The sequence below is a fragment of the Lonchura striata genome, chromosome 8, assembly GCF_050655825.1.
Source record: "Lonchura striata isolate lonStrDom1 chromosome 8, ASM5065582v1, whole genome shotgun sequence".
Lineage (NCBI taxonomy): Eukaryota > Metazoa > Chordata > Aves > Passeriformes > Estrildidae > Lonchura > Lonchura striata.
The window spans coordinates 15698780-15721288 of NC_140710.1; the positions used below are offsets into that span (position 1 = coordinate 15698780).

Genomic DNA, 22509 nt, shown 5'->3' on the forward strand with positions numbered 1-22509 from the left:
ACAACGTGTCTGTATAACTCCAGTAGAGATACTGTTCCTGAGCCAGATACAGAAATTATTTAGGTTCTTGTACACATTTGAGGATTTGATCCCAATTTATTGCCATTGCCTAAACAAGAGAGAATATTTTGACCACCCTGACTATGAAAGAAGCATAAAAATATATTGCCATACATATGCCTTTGTCCTTCTTAATAAAGCACTGGAAGCAGAAATTGGGACATACTCTGCATCACAAATTTTCTAATTGCCTTCTCTCTACCATTAGTGACTCTTAACTAAATTCACATGGACAGAGGGTTTTCTAAACAGTGAGGATTTTTTCTTAAAAGGCTGAAACTACCAGTCTTTTAGCTAAGGTTACCAAAATCTGTGTGGAGAATAGCACATGTCACTGCAATCATGTCACAAAATACACACACTGCACTGTGCAGCTACACTGAGAGTCATACCAGCTTTTACTAGAATAAACTTGTAAAGCAGACCAGTAGTGGAGGTATTTGCTACCAGCTCACAGAGAAATTAGTTCAGAGCCTTTTGAAATCATTTTTCTGTGCTCTAGCTGATAAACCACAGCCTATTTATTATATTATTTATGCCTCATTGTTCAAAATGTACTTGCCTATTATGAAGGGCTGCTACATTGCTAACTGAATGAAAATCTTAAATACACAGAGTCCTACCAACTCTTTGTAGTATATCTTTTGAAAATGTATCTGCAGTTGGATAGTCAGACTAACTAGTTGTCTTAATTTATGCAAATATAGCCTATAGCTAAAAGCTTTGTATATTTGTTTCCCTATGGTATTAGTATTCAAAAAATGGGACATTCTTTCAAGGGAATTTTATAAATGCAGAACTATAATTTATATAGCAAATTAAAGCTTATACAAAATGTGTGCACTGAGCTACAGATTAACATATTTAATTTCACTATTACCTGCGAACCTATTTTTTTCCATCCACTGCTCTAATTAGCCAGTAAAATCAAGTCAATATATTGTAAGCAATTATTTTAGTGGGAGTAGAAAGAAAATCTGAATTAAGTATATGGTAAGAGATAATATCTTATGGAAATTAATATACTCATTTGTGTCAAGAAAAATGTGTTCCAGCTAAATTTTATAAGATAGTTTGTAGTTCAAACATATGACTCATGTGGAAGTTGTAGTTTTATAGCTCCTAAGATGTTAGACTGTAGATCTGCTTTTAAGTTGCTTATTAATGTGCCAGGGCTCATTCTTTGATATCTACAGATTGTCAGTAGCTACTGCCGTTTCATATTGTGAAATTTTTCCTATTATGAATATTCACTCCCCCTACAGTCAAATATGTAAACTGTTAGCAACCCTATATATTAAAAGAAGGGTTTTCTTCCGTCATTTAAATCCATAAATCATACCTGGCTCTTCATATTTTTTTAATTAATTTTTATTTTTGCAACTAGTTACTTAAGAGAATTAAATGATGTTGAAAATCAAAATGCTACCTTCCTTTCATTGAAATCAAAAAGTAATCATATAAAGAGTATTTTTTTCTTTACCATTTTACCCTCAAAAAGTATGAAAACTAAATATGAAAAGTCTTTTTAAGAAGTAAGAAAAAAAAGTGATCCATGTGATCATGAACTTCAGTGTTTCCTCCTAATACAGTTTCCAGCTGGGATAGTATTCAGACCATTTTCTAACAGTAAGAGCATTTAGCTGATCAAGTTGCTGCAATTCAGAATTCCACACTCAGTTTCAATTGTGGAGTCTGAAATATATGCCACAGTTAACTTCCTTTTGAAAGAAGGATAACAGATTCAGTTTCTCTTACTTCCTGCTCATGATCTCAGACTATCCAGCAAAATACAGTGCTAACTCCATGGAAGTCTGATGACGGCATAACAAGCTTTTGGCCTTAAAGCAACTCTTCCCCATTTCTCGCCATAGAACTCGCTGTCTGACATAGCTGCCTTATACCTCTACTCTGCCCTGGGAGATAACATGGAATCTTATAGCTCGGAAGGGCCTCCGTAAAAAAGCAAGCAGAAAATATAATCTTTTAGGAAATACGCAAAAAATTGGATTATGTTTTTGCCTCCAGCATCACACAAGAATAGCTAATGCACAAGAAACTTCCTGGATCTAGAACTGTGAAGAAAAGTCTTCCCATCTCATGAAAATTCAAAGCTTCCAGATGCTTTACTGTTTTCTATCTGACTAAATCAGAGAACGCTATAAAAATACAGTGCAAACAGGCATGTTCTAGTTCTTTCCTTAGCATTCTCTCGCATTCCAGCTGAGCATCCTGGTCACTTGAAGTCTGAGTAAGTTGTTCTCAAACTGCCCACTGTAGCCTTTTTATCTTCTATGAACAGAAAATCTTCATTTGAAGAACCTGTACTTGGACAGAATATCAACTACTGACCAGCCTTAAGCAGCTGTATTATATATATACAAAAAATCACGTATTTTATATATATATATAAAAAACCATTTAACACACACACATACATTCTCCTATGAAACAGCTTGGTATGGAGAAATCATCATCTCACGTGACACTCATACTGTTTTAGAAATCCAAAATAATTTCCCTCAACTATAGGAGGAATAATTGCCAATCTTCTATATTAATATATACAAGTAAGAGAAGTGTGTACAAAATATTTTTATTTAAAACTTTCCTTAACATTGTAGGACAAATTGGTAGCATGGCCTCAACCCAATCTGTAAAAATATGTGGAAGAACTTCAAATGTGACAGCTAAACTTGCACTCAACATAAAGTGCAGTAGGAGTGACAGAAAAAGTGACAGACAAATTAAAGAGCTACCTCTGTTTTAGCAATTTTTTTGTGACAGCATTTTAAAAGTTTGCTGGGCAATTACTCTAAAATGACAGTGTACTGCTGAGCGGGTAGTACACTGAGTACATAAAAAAACTTTTCAATAGCTTTCAAACTCACAGGAGCTTTAGTATACATCATTACATCATTAAAATATTAATTTATAACAGCTTTTACAGATGTAAAATTGTTGCTGCACCTATTTTGCTAATTAACTCTGACATTTATGCGTTTGCATAAATGTTAAATACTTCAGAGATGGTTCATTTCTACATCCTAGTTACTAGCCTGTGGGCTGTACCAATCTGCTTGTAATATCAGAACCAAAAGACTAAGTACCCAAATAGGGTGAACATTTGGGTCAGTGATGCACTTTCACATTTACTTTTTTCTTCCTCAGTTTCTTCAGCTATCTAAGTCCATCCTTTGGGGGGGCTGTAAAAAATTTCTTACATGTAGCATTTAAAAGGCACATTCTTTTCATTGTAGCAGAAATTATGTGAAATATGAGTTGAGATTCTTTTTTTCAAAAGAAAATGGTTTGCCTACAAAGCAGATACAAATAGGGTCATATAATAGAAAATAAGTAATACTCCTGAAGAAATATTTTGCATCCGCTTTATATTACATACCTTCTGTGTGCTTTTTTGGTACATATTTGCTCAGTATTAATAATGGACCACTTTAGCAGTTTAAAGATTCTCTGCATATTTCAGTAAAAATGGAATAGGTTTTCTTTTCCTCACACATATGAGAGGTTTTCCAATCACTTTAAAGAAGTATTCTCCTAATCTTCCCAGACAAAGTGACTAGTTACATTTTTCATCACATTACTCTGGCTGATGAGGTGTTAGAATAAGATGATCCAAACTTAGTTTATATCAGAATTATTCAAGTGATACTAATGCATTTAGCAAAAAATATTAATCCTGGATAAACTCTGCTCATGGACGGTCAAGGAACAGATAAACAGGGTTTTTCACTTCATAGTACAAGTTTGAATCTATTCTACTTTAGTATTGTCCAGGAATTATCAGGTGTAAGCTGGCCTGAGTTAAGTTCCCTGTAGAAATCCAGTACTAAAATAGATGGAGATATACATACTACAGTATTTTGTTATATACTGAAAGGACTTATGACCCATCCAGGACTCTGCTCTATCTTATCAATACTTTTAATGTTAGTGTGTAAATGTGGGGGGAAAGGCAAATGCTACCCAAGAGGACTTCCTGTCAATCACCTCAAGTATCTCACATTGTGCTCTTTCCCCAGTCCTTCATACAGATTTGTACTTGGTGTCATCTCATGGCTCAGGTTTGCATGCTTGACTTAGCATTCTGCTGCTACAGAACAGAGCCAGTGTGACAGCCTAGTACAAGTGACATGAATTTTCAGAAATTCTTAAACATTTCTAGTTTCAAAAAGCAACATATAGTACTGATAGAGGTAAAGCCAGTTCAATGTTTTCTGAAATTAAAGTACTTTTTTAAGCAACATAATACAAACCATCACAGTAATTAAAGTTAGGCTATAGCTGGAGTAATCAGATGTTTCCCAATAGTACATGCTCAAACCCACACTCAGATCATTTTCTTCATTCAGACACAAAACGTGTGGGGAAGATGTTTCCAATGAAATCATACCCAGTCCTGTAGGTGAAGTGTGCTTGGAACTCTGATGCATTGTCTGCAATGTGTCTAAAGTCTCTAACAATCAATCCTAATCCCTGCCCCCTACCTGTTTAAAGACATTGCACTGCTGAAGAGTAGTTCACAAACTCTCATTCACTATTCACAAAATTATGAAATTTTGCACCTTAAGATTCTCTTTCACCTCAAAACCCAGTTCTGTTCAGATACTGCCGTATCTAGATTCATACAAGTAAGTGCAGCACTACCACAAAATATTACAACAAGCTCAGGTCTCCATTAGATCCTGCAAACCAATGTGCAGGAGGTGTGTATTGTGTTAAAACAGTAACCTTAATCTTAAAATATTTATTAAAAATTGACTTCCAAATTCTAGAAGTTTGAGCCACATAAGATTATTAGGTTATCATTAGGTTTTGACCAGCAGTTCAAACACATGCCTAAACACCTGGTCAATAGCTGTACCCTATTCAAGTATTGAAAGTCATCCTCATTGATTTTGTAAAACAATGACCAAAACTCACAATACAGCAAAGAAATACCATGTTACACAGTACTTAAAAAAAATATAGAATGGTTATAAAATAATTCACAGTGGTGCATATCTCATAAAATGAAGATTTTTTGAAGATTTGTACCATCTCTTTAATCACACTCATAGGAAGCAAAATAAGCAACAGTACAGAATTTATTTAATATTGGCATTAAACTATGTATCAGCTACTCCATGTGTTATGAAGTAAACTTAAATCTACATCACTAAGGAAATCCAGCAGTAAGAAAATAGTTTTCTTCTGATAAATGTGGCAAAATTTGCAATACACATTTCTCTCACTGAATTAACTTCTCCCTAGTTACAACAGTCCAACTGGAGTGTCAAAAAATGGCTTTAGTAACACAAGAGTTCAAACTGCATTCAGGCAGAACTCCCATCAAATAAATGGGAATCTCTCCTACAGCTCTGTTTCTGAAAATGCATACACATGTACATACTGAAGGCCACAGGCCCGCATGTTTAAAATTAATTCCACATAAATATGTGGGCTCAAAGCCTAAAGAGGGAGTACAGAACTGAGCCTTACAGGAACAATGGCTCAAAGATTCCAAAAGGAATTGCTTAGAAAAAACTTTTAAGACTGCAATGCTTAACTTTTCTAGTCTCCTTTGAAAAATCTCTTTATTTACCTTAGCTATTTCCTTAGTAGCTCAAGCCTTCTGTGTGCCAGGAAAAAAAGAGAAAAGATATACTCTCTGTCTTAACTATTCATGTACTAGGATTCATGCACTATATGAATACTTTTGATCCAGATCAAGTTCTACACTTTATCAAATTACATAAATATCTAATATGATAACGCTAGACCTGTATTCAGTAGTGCTGTAGTCAATGGGGACATATTTGTAACAGTAAGACACTGTCACTTCCTGGGAAAAGATCATTTTGTGACAGGTAAATTATTGCTATATCTCATTAGGAATGTTACATTCCTGTGCTAAGACATACCAATTGCAAAGTGGTAATCATCATAATAGCATCAAGATGTTGCTATATATAATCTAGAAATCAGAAGAATGTGTACCCCTTGGGCCTGCATTGAAATTTCAGTGCAATTATCAATACTTTATAATTAATTTCTGCTAACATTTCTCCCATAAATCAATGCTGCACAGCAATACCAAACAAGCAAAGCATTCCTTTAGATGGGCAGCTCTTCAAGATCCCAAGCTTATAAATGGCAGCTATTTCCCTAGTTCAGAATCAGCTGTATCAGTATTACCTCATTCAGCAAGGAAGTCTTAGAAACATCTCTGGCCAGTGCTAGGGACCATCTGACCTGAAGAGATCCTGGACATCCCCTGAAAGCTTGGTTGCTCTTACATGCAATTCTCTGTCCATAGGCTCTACTGTACCAATCTTGTATGGGATTGGCTGTGTCCATACTGACAAAAACAGACATTTGAGACCTCAGATTTAAATCAGAAATACTGACAACCTTTCCTCCTGTTACACAGCTAAAATAAGCTACAAGTAATATAAATATTTCTAGTATCAGGCATTTCAAATGCAACTAAAATTTCCTGCAAAAAGGAAGTCAGTCCTTTCACCTAGATTTACTGCATTGACAGAGGAACCCCTCCTGATTTCCATTAGAGCATGTGAAGCAAAAATTGCTATTAGATATGTCAAAATGTTACCTGATAAGTTTTTTAGAATCAGAGATTACACCACAAATATTTTTAATGAAACCTAAAAACAGACAAGTGAATTTAAGTCATTAATTCATTAAGAGCTAAGCTTTCAAGGCTGAGGGATATATGTCACTTCTGGGGGATTCCCAACAAATCTAAATTTTTCACCACAATAGAAAATGTGACCAGAGTAATAATACATGGTGTTATATATTGCTATACAACTTAGAAAAATTACATCTCCTACTGGATAGATGTGGAAAGAGTCTGCATTAGAAAACTTCCTGCTGGGTCTCAAACATACATCAGTAATGGTTTGTTTTCAGCACAAGAAAAATTGCCATTGTCATATTCCAAAGTAAGCGGAAATTGTTTTATTATAAAGTCCCTGTTGGTCCCTGTTTAACTGAGAAATCATTCAATATAAATTTATCTTTTCTCTGTGGCAATACCATGTGTATCACAAATTTTGCCTCAGTAAGACCAGCATTTCTGTAAAAGACAGACTGCACTCTGGAACTTAAACAACCTTGCCATACATTAACTCTTAATTTGCCCTAATTTCCTTTGATTTGTAATCCAAGGCTTTCAGATTCATGAAGAAAAGGCCTCATTGTTGTTTATTCACAAGGCAATCAGTCTCTGTAGACTTCTATCATGCTTGATAATTAGGTATTTATGCATATGAAAATATACATTTCAGAAACATTGAAAATTAATGAAAACTATCACCTATTTATATGACTTCCTGTAGCTTCAATAGAAAGAAATCTTAGTCCAGATTAGTAATGATAGATATACCTATTCCAGATATCCTCCATTCACTTCATTTTCATTTGATTCGCAAGAGAACTTACCTGCTTAAATAATGCCATTTAAATGTACATAAAATCAATATGTAGCCTTTTTTGCTCTCCCATCTTTAGCATCAGATGGCAACAGGGTAAGTGTCAAAGACTCAAAAAGAACAGTGAAGCAACCACTCAGACATCATACATGCTCCAATTAGTATGAGGTGTATTGTTGTGTCCAAGAGCTCCAGCAAGGAAGGCTTTTGAGGATGCAATTTTTCACAGTGCCATGAAATGTCAACCTGAAGCAAAATCAAACTCACCACACCTAATGTCACAAACAGCTCCATCATACCTACAAGAGCACAGGTGAGGTAATAGAATGACTCTAAGTCCCCAGTAAATACTTATCTGCTAAAGATTAAAAGTGTTATACTTGAATTTATATGCATTAGAAATATTATAAGTTTGATTTTCATATGTACACATCTGCCCACATTCAAAAGAGAACAGAATTGTTTAAAACAAAACATTCTCTTTAATTTTTTTTAATTGGCAATTACAAACGAGCAAGGCATCAGAGAATCCTTTTTACCCACTAATTTAACCTCTGGGGAATAGCAATATATTTTGCATCTTACTACTCTTCAGTGAAAACCTGGGGCAATTTCTATACTTTCTTTAAGAAAGAAGGTTGAAAAACACGTTACTAGAAACTGTAGGGATCCAGTCTTTTCTGTATCCAGCTTCTTCATGTTCTCACTGGCCAAACTAGCAGCCAGCTCAGTGTGACTTGCATAGGCAAGGCAAGCCAAGTCAGGTGGTATGTGATGTCTCAGAAAAAAGAAGATAGTATTGCTTCTCTAATTATGCTAATGAAGGGCATTCTTAAAGTATATGATTCATTCCTCTTTTATAGGGCTTTCCAGAAGAGGATATTTAAGGAAGGGCATAGCATGTACTTTTTTAAAAATAAACTATTATTTACTGGGTAGAAAAAACACCAGCCCTTTCAAATCTCTTTTTATAATGGGATTTTTCCAGTTCTTCTTCTACAGTAGGTTTGGGTTTTTGTTTAGTTTTTTGTTGGTGTTTTGTTTTGGGGGTTTTTTGTTTGTTTTGTTTTGTTTTTTTGCATATCTGGAGAAAGTAGAAGCCAACACATAGAGAAAAATGATAGTTTACTTCAGGTGACTGGAAGATCTTCCAAATTAAGAAGTGAGTATGTAAATTATATTTCTGCAGTACGCAGAAATTTAAGCATTTATCTGGAAAGCAGGTGCTAGAATATGGCTTTGACTCAGTTTAAACTGAGTAAGGGTTATTTCCTATGTGAGGAAAGAGAACATGAGTTTGCCACTGTCCTACCTCGGTGCTGTTTTTCCATTCAAAAGCATGGGATGGAGAAGCTGGAGAGTTCTTGGAGCACACTGCTGCTCCCCACTGGCAGCTGATAGGTCCCAGCTAGTCCAGCTGGGGCTAATTTAAGAAGTCACAGGTGCAGCAATAATCTAACAGCAGGAACTAAGTCATTGTTGTTACACTTTTGGGTATAGAACTGCAGCTACAGACTGAGATCTGTCTTGGGTATGAACTTCCTCAGACCTAGTAAGACAGTAAATCTTCAGCAGGAACCTCAGAAGTTGGAGAGGAAGAGAAAATTTAGCTGTACTCTGAGTTTTGGACATACGTGGTACACTGTGTTATTCTGGAGATCCCCTAGTCTAAAATGAGATAAAAATTAAGAATATTTGTAATGAAAAGCAGTGACTTTGGCTGCTACTGGCTTTCTTTCCTGTAGGGAAAAGCAGTTTGTAAAATATCATTAGATAGTTTCTTGTAGCTGCATGATATCTCTTTTATTAAAACCCACTGATACAGCTAGGAAGCAAAACACTCCATTTGCCAATAAACTATTGCTAGAGAAAAGCACATATCATCCCAGTTATTATCGTGACAAGGGTGTGTTCCAGAAAGACTTACACTGGGCTAATGAATAATTTGTGGGTTTTCTGTTAAAAAAATTACTTTCTCATGATATTCAAGTATAACTTTAACCTTTCTTTGGACAAGCATCTAAGAATGAAAAAAGATTATTAATTTGAACATAAGAGCCTTAGAGAAAAAAAAAAAGTTTATTAATCCAAGTCAAGAGCAGTAACTATGCATACAAGAAACGCATCCAAAATGTGGTATGCTTAGTGGTAGGATCTCACTTATCCCAGAGCTACCAAAACACAAAAATCTCTCTTTACGAAGTATAAGTGTATCATTCAGACAGAAAAATGAAGTGTTCACCTTGTGAGAAAAGCACAGAGACCCCATTAAAGGAGATATTAGAGCTGGAGAATGAAAGCTAGGAAACAACTGCAGATAAAATGGGAATTAAAAAGCAGACACACACATTTGATTTCTGAAAACTTTTGAAGAGGCAGCAGTTGAGAAAAACAAAGGGAAAGAAATCAAAACAAAGCTTATTTTCTGACATTTCCCTGCCAAGACAAAAAAAAAAATACAGATAGGTGAAATAAAGCATTATCTGAGGATGATGTGAACACACTAATTGGCAGGCTGGAGTGTGAGTAACTGAAGGGACTTACAAGGTGAACAACATTCCAAGTGCTGGGAGAAATTACTTGTACATTAATCATTCACCATCTGGGAAAGAATTAGAATGCCTACCCACTCCTCAATGACCACAATTTCTGGGGGTTATTGTGGTGGGAATATTATTTAAATTAAAAATATGAACAAGTTAAAAACACTTTGTTTCACAATACATTCATTGCTATCATTTTTCTACTAACATGGAGTGCTAAACAGAAGTCCTTTCATACCTGACTTACTTGTTCTATTTCAAAATTCAGCTAGTCAATCAATTTATTTCTATCTGTACACTTTATCAAACATGTTTTGAATGAAAAAATACTGTTTTTAAGGCTGCCTTTCTCTCATCTCCAATTTTGTTAATTCTAGCTGTTTGTTACAGCACAGCTGTAGTGCCCTACAAGCATAGAGGGATGGGGGGAAGGGAGGGCTTTGGAAAGGGCATCTGGTTCAAGGTTAAGATGAGATAAAGCCATAACTTGCTTTAGGCTTATCTGTGTCTCATCTCAGCTGTGCGATATGACCCTCTCTTCTTGCTGAGCTGCACTATCTCATGCTGATACTCTGTATCAGCTGACAGACTTCCTGAGCTTTATTCTTGCCACTGTGATTTCAAAAGATGGCTACAATGAAGTATGGGGAAGTATTTAGCAGACTGAAGGAAATCTGGAAATAAGTTTTATAGTAATGTGTTTCACAACCATTAGTCAGCTAAACCTGTAGCTTGTAATAAGATATTTACAATTATTGCCAGTGAAATTAAGGTTTCATTAATTTCCAGTTCATTCTTAGCTGTGCCTTGCTATTTTTATGTTAATTCAGACTATTTTAAATATACTCAGCTGTTTGAAGTGCCCAATGGAACATTTTCAAAAGTAACTAATTAGAGAAACAACAGGAGCATAAGTTAAGTTAGGAATAATCTGAAGCAGAAAACAACTGTAGGGTTTTTATTTTAGGGAGCCAAATGCTGTCTTAAGGACAGGAAATGGCTATAAAATGCAGAGCAGGTTTTGAGAAGATTTCAGCTGAATTCTGGAAGTACTAGATAGTAATATTAGCCAAGTCAGCAAATATCAAGAGGCTTTCAAAGGTTTTGGCTTTGGCCCACTTCAGTGCAAAAGCCATTATTTTGATTTTAGAATACTTTTGTCTTCTTGCATTACCAAAGCAGCAAAAAGTCCTCTACCATTAAAGACTGGTCAGAGCTTTAAGCTTCAGCTGGCATGAGTCCAGAGATGCTCACATCTGGTTTTAAGCTTCAGTGACCACTGAGCCTCAGTAAAGTAAGTTAATAGCTTGGATTTTGATCTTGTTTTGCTCTTGTGCCTTAACAATTAAAAGAAAGAGTTGTCTTCTGTCTCCCACCAACCATTCTAAAACGTCTTCTTAAAAGAACATGTGTTTATTTATGAGAACAGCTTCAAATAATTTAAATTTTCTGTTCAGAACAAAGGACACCACATTTACAAGTAAATTCCACTTACATGTTTCTGCAGCATCCATACCTGACATACATTGTCAGACATTCTGATTTATGAATGTAGCAGATAACCATGGGCCCAGAAATACCATAACTGTAAAATATTTGTTCCTGATTTGTTTTATACAATTTCTAGTATTAAGCCTTATTAAAGAACAACGGGACATTCATTACAAATGTTATGCAAAATGCAAAATTTATAGGTTTGGTTACTCCCCTATGTTTTTGATAGCAAAAATAAATTCTCCTAAAACAAGACTGAAAATCATTTATGGACTATTTCCTGCTCTGTTTTCCATTCAGCATCCAAATATTCAAGGCAAACCAAAGCTTAACTCCACGTATTATGAAAACTATCATTTAAAATTTATGTTTAAAATTACCTATAAAACTTTTGTTCTAAACATCAGTTGAGATATCAGTTGCTTAAATATATTCATCACATTTAGCAGAATCCTATATCTCTCCTCTTTCTGTTTAATTAAGAATTACTTTTGCCTGCCACAGGAGAATCAGAAGAGCTTTCTTTTGAGTTATTCAGAAAGTGGTAAAATAACACATGCAGATACAGCAGCTGACAACATAAGTAGGGTCAGTATTAGGACAAACTGGCCAAAAAGAGCAGCTTTTGGCATAATTTTAATCAGTCCTTGGGTACATGAAATGTCATGGAGTTTCATATGAAATGAAATTATCCCTTTCTCTTAGCTTATTTTTGTTCCAGCTAATCCTCTAACTCTTTATTAAACATTATCTTTGCCATCTGCTCTGGGTGAATGTTCAACACCTTGCAGAAGAACTCTGGGCTGATTGGTTTTTATGGGCAACATGATCTGAGTTTTATGCACATACTTAGGATTATGTCAAGGACAAAGAGGATGAATAATCCATTAACTATAATAAACAGGAACCCATATCAGTGAAGCTCAAACATGTGTTATGTTTCAAAAGCAAAAGATGAATTAGAGCTATGTGGATCATAAAATACACATAACCCAGGACCCTCTCTATACCAGAGTATCATTTCCATACATACATACTCCACTAAACAGCATTCCTGAAAGTGACATTTCATTCTTGATGAATCAGACTTTATAGTGCTGAAATGGAATTACCAGGCCTACAACATGCAAAGAAATAGCTCTGCTGAATTGGGCATTTCCTCTAAGGTGGAACAGATGGTAGCAAAATATCTGCCCGTGCATAGATCTTTCAACCACATTTATATGGTCAATAATAGAACTCCACTCTATTTTCATACTTTCAGTAAGACTCTAAAATAAATCATCAAGGAATTGCTGCTGTTTAAAGTCACAATTTAAAAATTTACACTTAAAAAAGAAATTGCTAAAAGTTAGTCAAATGTTGCAATCAATTAGATCCAGTTATTGCTTCCACTCTTTGACTACCACAAACACTAAAATAACACCACTATTAATTATAATAGTATATTATAATAGTGCAATGTGTATCAGCCCACCAAGACTGCATTTGCTGCAAAACACGTAATTGTAAGATTTTCGTTCCTTTCTTGCAATAGTTCATGTAATTACTCACCTTTTCCACCTTTCCACATCTTCTGCAATAATTTGTCTTCCTCTGGCTAACCTTTGAGACCAAAGTATTTACCTTTTCTTCCACTATAAAGGTTTATGACCCCAAAATGAACAACAATTATGATGGTATTTAATAAGAACATATTATCAACAGAAAATATCTGAAAAATAAGTCTTTACTCATCTCCACTGATGTAGAGGGTTTGCAGCATATATCCTTGCAGTATGCTCTAAGGCCTAATGCTACTCTTCTAAACAATTTCAGCAACTTGTTGAGAATTACTCTACTCACAGTGAGCAGTATTCTTCACTGCTGTATCATTCCATAGATGAAGGATCAAGGTTCTCCACTGGTATAAGCTGTATGAATTCTGTTGATTTCAATAGAACTGTCTTGATATGAATCAATGGTGTGATCTATACACTTTTAGAATCAGTGAAACAGTAAGGACTTTGAGAGAGATATTCATTACTAGCTACTGGGTATGCTGCTAAAGACTATGAGAATTGTCCACCCGAGAACTATGACAAGCAACAGAAGGCTGTATTAAATCCCAATATTCAAACCTCAGTACTACATGTGCTTTGGCTGACTGGGCACCTTGACTTCTTTACCTGTTCCTGTAGTACACACTAGGGGCAAAACAAGCTTAGAAGCAAATCACAGAAACCATGCTCCATGAACCATGCTCCAGACCACTGCCCTCATAGCTCACTGGATTAAAGGGAGATCAGATTAGACCCAAGATCATTTACTGTATGGGGACCTGCTCAAGTTGCTTACCCTAATCTAAATCTCAAGTGTGCTAAGCAGCAGATGAAAAGCTACACAATAATTGCATAGCTCAGGTGCTTGGTAAACTTACTTTCCTATATTCCAGACTAGTGACCAGCTTAGAAACAAAACCTAGTAATAAATAAAAAGTAATACAGCTGAAAGAGCCCAAAATAGTATTACACTAAGCTTCAAACAATAACCTAGTATCTTCCTGTCCAATTCCTCCAGCCATGGGCAGCATTCAGTGGTAGTCATAGGTGGGCAAGGAAGGATCCAGTATGTTTATGTCACAGAATTTCCCATGTAAATAATTAGCTGCTTAACACACACTTCTTCCTGGACTAACAAGTCTTTGTGAGTCTCCAAGTTCAGAATACAAACCTCATTATTAAATGAAAGAATAAACATATACATAATATTCAGAGTAAATATAATCTAAGATAGGATATCACTATTCTTAAATAGACAGAAAAATGGATTCCAAATACTCAAGTATAGTCAGAGGTCTGGGCCACCCAGCAGAAGACATCCTTATCAGCTCCCATCCTAAACACTGCATTTCAAAGACTCGTCAAAAGTACGGTTAATGCTTTCATTAAAACTCTTTTTATGAAAGTAAATTAAAGTTACTTTCCAGGGCAAATTTTCAACCCAATGGGAATTTTAAAACAAAAGATAAATGTAGTGTTCATTCTTATGCAGAAAGTGTCTCTCCCCTCCCTAAATCTTATCACATACATACATGTGTGATTTAGCTGAGGTAGGACAGTGAGAGATGAAGAAAAATCTTCTCTAAAATAACACCTTTGAAATTATAAAAAGAGGAAAGCAAAAGAGTTATGCAAAGTGTTAAAGGGTAATAAAGATTTTATATATATCTTAACTATTAGCATGAGTAATACACAAAATGGATTTGTTTTAGGTTACCAGCTTTTATCCAGATTATCCAGACTATCAGCATCTGGTTTAAGTCCCCAGTGTAACCATCTGTAGTAATGTCACATGAAGGATTAGCCTTATCTGACATTTGTAATGAATATATGGATGGAAGAAGAGGAAGGAGTGTGACACAGAGTACAAGTGCTAAACCTTAAAATCAGGTGAAACCACATCTTTATTTGCTGATTCTAACATGGGGACATTTTTACTTTTCAAATGTTAGCATATGTATTGAAAAACAACACATCCTCATTGATTTTTTAAAGAAAAGCAGGAAAACTGAGAAAAAATATTTTTATGTTTGACCTTTTAAACATAATTAGAACATTAAATAAAAATAAAGCCTACTTCACCATGTTCAGTTATGACAGATGGGTATGATCACAAAAACATCAAAGGTAGGCTTATCCTAATCCTGTAAAGTGGTAAGTGCCTCCTGAAAGGTCCTGAGTGCCTTCTAATCCTACTGAGGAAAGGCTGCAAGTGCATCAAGAGGTAATGGGAGCAAGTAACAGAGGTAATAGTGAGCTTTCCTGGCCACATGAGGAACAGTCTGTATTAAAAAGATCTGATATATTAGGAAATAACCTGATTTATCTAAACACAGAAATCTCTTTGCTCTCTGTAAGTTAGTCCCACATCATGCAGCCCCAATTCAGAAAACCTGGCTCTCTTCCAGGCTTTGTTCTTTGCATAAAATTGCACAGTGTCCCAGGTCAATATATTTACTCCTTAGTATCAGTGTCTTCTTTCCACAAATGGTGAAACTGAAGTGACCTCTTCTCAACAGATCATGAAGTTGTGCAAAATTGACAAGACATAAGAATCTATAACCATGATTAGTTTTAATGCATCATAATGTATGATGAAAAAGCTGGAGTTCAAGGCAGAAAGAAAAACTCAAATCCTATAAAATATTTTGATTTGAGGGTTTCCCCTTTGGGCGCAATCAAATATTTAGGATACGGGAAAGGAGAATAAAGGATTCTATCAACTTAAGGCAGGTACCACTACCTTTGGAAGAACAGCTGAATTGGAATGATCAGGTCAAGTTCAACAATAAGAGTCTTTTTATTCAAAAATGGCCAGGTGAAAGGTCTCAGTGAAGATCGGGCTCTGTGTTTCAAGGCTAGGTGATATGAGAACACAGTATTGCAGTGGAATGTAGCAGCTAAACAAACAAGGTATATTATGACAATGCCAACCACTCGTCCCCAGTTTAAAACAAGCTTTCTAAGTCACACTGCAAAAGTACCTTGTGCAAAGTCACAGATAATATCTAGTGCAGCCTGAGACCTAAGCCTCAGTTAGTTTTATCTCATCACAATGAAACTCTAGAATGTTCCCACTGGTCATACAAGACATGGATATCTTATTTCCTTTGGTGAAACAGACACCATTAATAGCTGATATTTTTAAAAAGCTTCTTCATATGTGCATTATTAGATGTCACATGTCCATGAAGCTCAAGCTTAGAGTGTTTTTCAAGTATCCAGATACCTGTTACCAGGCAGAATGTCACTAATGGCTACATTTTATAAATTTGCATGAGACACCTTCATAACACATGCTGTGTTGGCACCATTGCCCAATACTGCATGCAATTACTTTGTTGTTGCTGTTGTTGCTGAGGGCCAAGCTCTAACAAATTAAATTTAGAGAAGGGAAATAGGCTTATATGCAAATGGAATTAAATGCTGACACAAGGATAAAACTGCCCTGGATTTAGACAGGGCTCTCCCCCCGACTTTTTAACCAATCATTGGATTTAAATTGAACAGACAGATTCATCTTTGATTTAACTCCACTGTAATCAATGGAACTGCACCAGGGATGAACCCAAAGCAATATGTTTTTGACAGGTTTTATGCAGTGGCTATCCAGAATGAAGCAGATGAAACAGATTTTTTTTTGCTTATAATTTATGAAATTATTTCACCATCCCCAAATCCCTACATCAAGGAAATTAGTTGGTGCATAAAAATGGATAAAGTAGGCAGTTGCATGCCAAATACCAACTGCTGGCCACAGGCTCTATACCCAAATATGCAAAGACAAAATATTTAGCTGACTTACCTGTGATCCAGAACAAGTTCCCTAATGGTGTCAGTACAGCTGGATAATTGCACCGTTTCTCCTCAATGTCAGTTCAGCTGTATAAAAAGAATGAAGTACATTTACTATCTCTATAATATTAGTATCTCTATAATATTAGTAATAAATAGTGGCTGAACTCAGAACTTTATGTTCTTTGGTGATCGATAGAAGTCCTAGGAGGAATAATTGATGGTTGATCTGATCATTGCATTATATGAGAAATGTGTTTCAGTAAACTTTTAGAACCCTTGGTTGCATTTTGTGTCTTTGTTACATGACTGCTCCTAGACATTGCTTCCTCCCTTCTCTGTCTCTACTGGCACATCTTGTGGGAAGATTAAATTGTTTATCAAAATATTTAACAAATTAACGTAGGACCAAAGGACTCTGACAACATACACTGTATATGGGACTAATGAGAACTAGAGACTATTGCTCCTACCAGTCTGACAAACCCTGATTTTTTTTGGCACCTGTTTTTTCAGCATCAACTCCTCTTCATTCTTCTCTCCCTTCCTAGTTTTCCATTGCTTCTTTTCAGCTGGCAGCTCACTGCTTATTCATGGTCTCATTGTTTGGTTTTGAGAATTCTTTATTCAATAGTAAGTTCAGAGGTATAACAGTTTGTTATTCCACACAGCCATTTCTCTGTACTAATGCCATCAAATGATACAGAGAACTTCTGTATGGGTGTTTATAGCTTTACCCTTCTTGTATCACAGTTCCACTCTCACATTGTTTTTTCCCACAAAATATTTTAGCTTCTTTTTCACTGTATATGTACATGTAATGCTATTTTTGGTAACTGCTAATGGTTAACCCGCTATATATGAGAAAGCATAGCAGACTTCCTGCTGGCTCCTATGGCATGGTCACCATCAGCCAGAGTTTGCAGATTATCTTCTTGAAATACTATAGTAGGACAGTGCTTTTTACTTGGAGGTCCACAACAAGTCACTAAGATAAATGTATTTTCAAAAAGTAAGTCCGTGCATCAAACATTCATTAAGTGCTGCAGTAGAGATGTCCTCAGCTGGAAGAGTAGCCTTGGGACTATAGGTACTCTAGGCAAAGACAGCAAAGCCAACTAATTTCAAAAAGCAAAAATAATTCCAATAACAATTTAATGGTATTATAACTGCATTATTACCAATTTATTTCCAAAATAACACTTTCAAAGCAAACTCAATTCAGATCAAACAGTCCTAGAGAACCATGTATTTCCTTTACATATATTGTCTTACTTACATAAAAACAAGAAGGCCTAGCATTGAACTTACATTAAATGTTTACATTAAATGTAAACAAACTGATCTTCATTTACATTTGTTGTTCTGTAGTAAATACATAGGGACAGAGCAAAACAGAGATATCAGAACTGTTATACTACATGGAAGTACTTGAATCAGGTCTAAAACTTCTCTTCCTTTCCTCAAATATACGTGTTTCCTCCAGAAGCACAAAGCAGGTATTTGTTGCACCAGCATTTTGCTCACTATTCATTTTTGAAAGTATAATCAGAATTAGGTGGGCAACATGCAGTCTTATGAAAATATGTACAACAGAGAGAATTACGGTGTCATCATGTATTTTGATGCAAAACTAGTTTAAACAAAAGTTATGAAGATATAAGTCAATGAAAAGTGTGGAAAGCAACTGCTTTTATAATACACACCCAGCTTTAAAGAGAAAGAAAATATACAACCTTTACAAGTATGTCAGTGTATAACATATAGGAAAATTAAGATTCTTCATTTCAGCTACTAATAATTTCCAGAACATAAAGCTTGAAAGTATGAGTACTCCCTTTTTTCAAGCAGTAAAGGTCTCAAGTTTTTACCCCATTCATATTTGCTATGAAATATGAATGGGGTTCATCTTTCCCATATGAACCCCATCATTTGTATGTCATTAATTTCAAAACATAGAAAATGGTCCATCAAAATAATACTTTTTATACGTTACAAACTGTATAACAATCCTACAATTTTCACCTTGGAGACTACTGTAATTTTCAAGTAATAAAACTTCATGCTTGCTTTCTGAAGATCTAATTCTAAACATTTAATTCTGTTCAGTAATCTGGTGGTACCACACTCAACAGCATTCATTCTTCTTATGTGAAAAAAGCAGAGTTAGAGATGGTAACTGATATTTGCATGAATTCAGGAATCTAAGCAAAACTAAGATATTGGATGTCTGCTCATTAACAAATCAAATCGGCATTCAACTGCCCTTTAAATATTTCTAATATTAGCAGAAATTTTTCAACTCAAACATTATAAGCATGATTTCTTTTCCTAATCTTTCAATAGACGTAAAAAAAGCATTTCAAGGACAGACACATGCACTGGGAAAAAACTTGCTGGATTACTATCAGCCTCATAGAGTAATGTTAACTGCTTGCTTTCAAACTTTAAAGTAAGTGGTCCATTAATTTTTAACTGTTTCTTCTAGTCCAGCTTTGATTTTTTTTTTTTTTCCTTCCAAAATGCCTGAATTCATCTGTGGTTGTACGAATATGATTCTCCGTGTGTTTCTTGTGTCTGCAAAGAATCAGTTTCAAATCCAGTTAGAGAATTCAATCTGAAGGGAGGCTGTCCATAAAATCAGTTGATCGATTCATGAACATACTATAGGGTTTTATGCTGAAATAATAAGAAACCTATTTAGGACTCTTTAAAACGCTCTTGAGTGCCGCGGGTGCCCGGCTGCTGCGCGGGGAGGGCTCTTTTTGCCCTGGAGCCCCCACCGGGCAGTGAGTGCACAGGCTGCGAACGCCAGGGCGGCTGCCTCCGCCCGGCCCCGGCAGCGCAAGAGCCGGCTCAGCCGCAGCCGCGGGAATGGCCGGCTAAGCCGCAGCTGGGGAAGAGCTGAGCCGGCTAAACCGCAGCTGGGGAAGAGCTGAGCCGGCTAAATCTCAGCTGCCAAAGGTGCACAGCTCTCGCACGGACTAATAGGCTCTCCCATCTTCTACTAGGAACACTCCCTCTTCATTTTTCCCCCAGCGCTAGAAGTTTATGAGTCGTTTTCCAAACTAAACTATGTTCTTAAAGAAAGTTTGATACTCCTTTGTGAAGAAAATAGTAAAATGGAAAGTTGGAGAGGAGTCTCCTATACAAAATAAAGCAAAATATTCAAAATATGCAACTGTGTAACCATCATAAATATCTCATATGGAATTTTAAAATGGGTTCATTTTGAGAAACCTCCTCATTCATGGGAAAACACCCACAACAGAGAGAAAAAGTACAAATGCTGGTAAAAGGAATCAACCAAACACAGAATCTGAGAGAACTTTCAGGGAAAAGAATTTTACCACTCCTAACATGATTGAATATCCATCTTGCAAATGAACAGTCCAAACAGTGTGGGGAAAAATTAGTAGCAATTTCAGATCAAATTGAAATGAACCATTGGATGGCACTGAACTGTGAAACAGGAGAATGTGGATTCTTGCAGAGCTGTGTCTGACTTGTTATGAAATCTCATTTGCTATCCTGTCACCCCCACTATCAATTCCTTTTCTCAACTCTGGTGATTTACAGAAGTTATGGACCAATTCTCACAGTGGACACATCTATGCTAAAATCAGAAGAGTGACAGAGGGGGGTGAATGAAAACATTCCCAGACTGGCTTTACTGTCACTGGCCACCTCAACAGACTTTAGTTATCCCAATAAGTATCCATTATGTCTTTCAGCTCTGCATCCTGTGCTGTAGTCCACGTTTCCTGTCAAAGTTCCTTGATAAAGTTTCTTTCAGTTATGCCTACCAGTCCTTCACTCCCACCACTTACATACAGTGTGCAATAGTGATTTTGAATAAGTGACACCTGGATCTCAATGGGTTCCTAAGCACTACTTTATAATACATAAAACTAGGTGCTTCTGAAATGCAAGCAACTTTCTTGCACTGATGATTTGTCACTAGACTAGCCCTGCTTTTCACCCAGTTTGCTTCTAAAAAGCATTTCCTGCAAGTGTGGGTAATTCATGCCCCCTCTGCCTGGAGCGTAGATCCCTGCAGTTGTTGCACTGAGCAGTCCCAGCCAGTGTGAGTCCTCTGAACCAGACCCTGAAGCCAGACACCCTCAAAATGCACCAGTGAGCAGATGCATCACCTTCTCCTGCAAGCACTGCAACAGCCACTGCACAGGTGGTTGCTTAATGCCAACAGTATGATGCGTATTTCTGTGCTGAAGGAAATTGCATCTTTCAGGAATTGCATCAGGCTCTGGCAAAAAAATAAAATGGCTAGGGCGAACATATTTCAATATGAGTAAGCTAATTATAATTTTGGCTCCTAATGCTTTTTAAAAGCCAACATATAAAGTCCAGCTGGCATGTCCTCCCTCCTTCTGCCTGAAGAAAAAAAATCCCAATTTATAGCATAATCAAAAATCATGTTTCTGTATTTTGGGGGTTTTTTTTAAGTTACTGCCAATACATCAGCCTATGGAAAAGCCTCAGATTGCTTTCCAAGTGATGGAGTGCCAGGAAGAAAAAGTTTCAATGTATACACATTTTACTGCCTTTACACTGGTTTAAAAAGCAGACAAGACTGCCTGGCTGGAAGTAAGGGGCAAAGAAGTATCTGTTAAGTAAGGAATTTGTGAAACACATAACCTTGTGCAAGTAAGGGACCATTGTTAATTTTCAGATTGTTATAAAGCCATTGGTGAATTTGAGACAGTTCAAAACCAGTTACAATAGAAGAGGGGATTGGGCAATCTGCTGAAATTAAATGCAGCATAGAAACAAAATCTTGTAAGAACCCAGCACTGAAGTATGCTGTGAGAATAAAAAATATATAAGCCAAGTACACAGGTATAGTCTTTTAAAGACCAATGTTATTTGGTATGAAGGCAGAGGGTGTTGCACAGCTCTGAACACAGGTTTGCTAAGTATACCAGGCTCTTACTTCTTTCAGTCAATCATACTCTGAAAACTTTGAAACTACCACAGATGTACAGGGAAGTAGCTGTATTGATTTTCACTCACTATACCTGTAGTAATAAATCAATCAATGTATCTCAGAAAAATACTATAGCACTACTTGCCCTGAAATAGCATTTTGAGTATGCACCTGCAAAGACAGATAAATTTTTCTACATCTCATAACTAAAACACTGCACCGCAAATAGCAGTTTGCAATGATCAAAACAGCATTTATATGTCTATTTTTAAGTGATGTTTCTTTAGCAATATAATTATGATTTTCATTACTTATGCAGCAATGTAAATAAATGAAACATAGGTTGTATTGAAATAAAAGGTAAGTGACCAAATCTAAAAACTTCATTAAAACGCAAAACTCTTATATGATCAACAACATAGATTTCAGCATGACTTTTTGTCTGTAACAAGTTTGTGTAGTAACCTTAACTGAATTCAAGCCAAGGAATATGATCTTGATTAGTAATCTTGCAAACAAAGGATAGGAAACCATATTTACTCTTCAAATGATAGCCACCTTGTGGGATCTGTAGCACATGAAGTCTAAAATGTAACATTTACTCAGTTTCTGAGACTGGAAGTTGAATATAGCACATCTCCTGCATTCTGTGGTGCATTGTGACTTGAATG

General features: G+C 36.0%; 1 protein-coding gene across 34 annotated transcripts in view; it reads right to left on the reverse strand.

Annotated features, from left to right (window-relative positions):
- The window catches only part of LOC110468626 (uncharacterized), a 511599-nt gene that overhangs the window by 460336 nt on the left and 28754 nt on the right, over positions 1–22509 (reverse strand). For all 34 annotated transcript variants that reach the window (XM_085585862.1, XM_085585865.1, XM_085585866.1 and 31 more), the window contains one exon: positions 16901–16977. The gene's annotated coding sequence lies outside the window, so the exon portion shown is untranslated. The remainder of the gene's footprint in view (positions 1–16900; positions 16978–22509) is intronic.